Below are 3,294 nucleotides of genomic sequence, written 5' to 3'. Positions count from 1 at the left end.
TTTATATTTTTCTTTTTTGATAGTTTCTACTACTTAGTTGAACTTATTTGTTCATGCATTTTTTTCCTAATTCATTCAGTTGTCTGTGTTCTTGCAGTTCAATAAACATCTTTAAGAGGATTATTCTGAATTTTTGTCAGACAGTTCATAGCTCTCCGTTTCTTTGGGGTCAGTTATAAGAGCTCTATTAGTTTCCTTTGGAAGTGTCATATTACCTGGTTTTTCATGATTCTTAGTTCCTTTGGCATTTGCACATTTGAGTGATTTCCTCTTCCAGACTTCACAAGCTTGCCTTGGTTGAGAGTTCTTCACCTATAAGCTCAGTTGGGAGGTTCTGGATGCACCTACTGTTAATGTCCTTGAGCTATCAGGGTCTACTTATGGAGTGAACCCACTGCTCGAGCTCTTAAGCTGGGGATGGGGAAAAGGAGATGCCACTATCTGAGGACACTTGGATGACTACTGACTCAGTTCTCTGCCCATACAAGGTGGTAAGATGATGCTTACTAGACATTCAAGACTGGGTGCTAAACTTAGCAGTAGATGGGGCTATAAATTAGCTTCCCTGCCCTGGTGGGGCAGTAGGATGGGGCCTAAGCCCTGCAGAGCTGTTGACTGGGAACTTGAATCAGACAAGGGTATGTACTCATTCCCTGGCCAGACAAGGTCACCAGTTTTGCTCTGCAAATGGGGAAAGCCACTGGCCATGCTCCCTAGTCAAGATCTATTGTAAGTAGGGCAGTTGGACCGGCTTCAGTTTCCCATGTGTTCTAGTTAAGGTACCTGGTTGGGCAGGCTGAAAGCTGGATGCAGCAATAAGTGGGGTTACAAATTAGTTTCCCCATACAAGTAATGGGAGAACTATCTCCAAAGCCAGTTAGGCTGTTTGTTTATGGTCTGGACTCAAGCGTACCCATGCCTCAAGTTCCCTGGCCCAACAAGGCTTCAGGCTTTGCTCTATAGTCAGCTCTGCCTGCTGGACTCTGCTCAAGTGCTGATGGGCTCCTTAGCTTTCCAGGTGTCCAGCCAGGCTTTCTGGTTGGGCAGGCTGGGAGCTTTATTTGATGGTAGGTAGGAATATTCTCAGCTCCTAACAAGCGGCCTTCAAGATCTTCCCAATCAGACTTTCTGGTAGGAAGGTGTTGAGAACTACACACGCTTTCTGATGGGAAGTGAGTCAAGCCATGAATTGGCTCCCCTGCTGGAGATGAGAGGGAGTAACCCTCTGTAACCAGGACTGGCTTTGTTCTGTGCAGTCAGATCTGTAATGTTCTGTACATTCTATACTCTCTAAGTCAGCATGCCAGGCATTATACAACTTACAGGTACTAGTCTGCTATTCTGTTCAGATGGAGCCAGCAGCTACACTTAGCAGTGGGCTGGACTATGACTCAGTTCCCCTGCCTGGGTAGTAGATAAGGTTCCAGGGCTGGTGAGGCTATTTGGGGACCCAATTTAGGCATACCTGCATCCTGCCAAGTTCCCTGGTTAGACTATGCTGCCAATTTGGTTTTGCAGATGAGTAAAAACTGCTGGTTTGGTTTACTCCTTGGGTGCTGCACGTAGGCAGTCGGTATGCTAAGAGCAAATGCTGGCTGTTGCAAGCCCCTTCCGACTTCTGTCATAGATTCCCAGTGGTTAGGCTCTTTAGATTTCTCCACAGTCTCCATGAAGCAAGACTGAAATGTAGGCTCCTGAGTGACCCACAACACTGGGGAGCTGAATGTTCACCCTTAACTCTTTTCCACTGAAGGAAACTGCAGGCCCAGTGGTTACTTCTTGGCACAGTGCTATCCTGGCTGGGGGAAGGGGCAATGTGGTTAACATACAGACCCTCCTTTTACCCTTCTAATTCGGTCTGCCTTGCTCTCTGATGCAGGAAGGTGCTTCGGCCTATGTTCTAGGATTGTCTCAATGGTGTCTTGTAATTGAACAGTTGTTAGCTGTTCTTGAGAGGTGGAACAAAGTCAAGAGCTATGTCATCATCTTGGTGGCATCGTTCTCTCTAAAATATCTTAGAACATGCAAAATGAGTCAGGAGTCACATTACAACAGTATTCCTGAAGGCTGGTTCCTGGAGCAGCCTCGAAATATCTGAGAAGGTGTGTGGTATCTTGCTTGAAGACTAATTTAACAATTAGAACATTTCCAGCTTTAATCCTAAAACTGATACTCAAAGGCAAACCTAGTTTATAGTTTCTCAAATTTAGGAGCAGAATATTCAAATATCAAAAATATATTCTCATAAATAGCAGCAAAGCCCAAAACAGCATTTTCAAAAACAAACAAAAAAAATGAGTAAAAGTAGATTTTCTTAAACATATTGTAAAATTAAAAGTATATCATGGCAAACTCCTCATGGCATTATGTAAAATAAGTTGAATTCAACAGGTATTTAAGAATTAATTATGCATAATTAATGTAACTTCCTAAATCAAATACGTAGTCTGTTTTGGAAGAGAATGGTTTTGAGTAAGACATGCCATTGCAACTCTCTCTAATTCAGCTGTTTTCATGATACTAGATAAGTAGTAGCTTGATCTGTCAGTTACCTAACATATCAAAGTAAGCTCCAATACCAATGCATAACCAACAAAGAAACATTGCATGAATATTAGTTTCTCTTTCCTTTTTTACTGCTTCAAATTTTTGATAATTTAAAAGATTTCCTTTATCTGTGAATTTTTTAAATCTCCTTATGTCAATCAGCCTTGCCAATTCTTTCCAAAATGTTTTGTTTGTTTGTTTGTTTTAGAATTAAAGTACAAATTTAACAAGGCTTTTCCTGGGCCCGCAACTGGTGCTTTACTAGTCAATTGGCAATAGGATTATTGTTTTTTTGGCAAAGAAACAAAATCCCAAACCATTATTTCACTGTCCTTCATAAGAACTCCTTTCCTGTGCCATATCAAAACAAAAATTTTGCCTCCTGGGATTACAGGCTCCAAATAGCAAATTTAACAACTAAACTTTTCTCCCCCTAAAGATGACACCGGTGGAGGTCAAGGGTAAATTCAGCAATCAAGAGGTCTCCTCATGAACATAGGCTTTAACTTCTTACATGTTAATGCTATCTCCTGTCTTCTCCCTAAATATTGTTAATTCTCTGACCAGGTCAGCAAGTCTAGTATATTTGAACATTCCAGTTCCCATTTGAAAGATGGTGTATGAAACTGCTGTTCTGTAAGAATTCTTGGTTAGCCAGGTGTTTAGACAAAAAAAGGTATATGGAGCCTTCTAATATAATATTAATATGCATAAGCATTTAAAAAATCACTACACACCTCTGGGAAA

Source organism: Saccopteryx leptura, chromosome 4 (genome assembly GCF_036850995.1).
Source record: "Saccopteryx leptura isolate mSacLep1 chromosome 4, mSacLep1_pri_phased_curated, whole genome shotgun sequence".
Classification (NCBI taxonomy): Eukaryota; Metazoa; Chordata; class Mammalia; order Chiroptera; family Emballonuridae; genus Saccopteryx; species Saccopteryx leptura.
Note: the sequence above shows the minus strand (reverse complement) of the source record.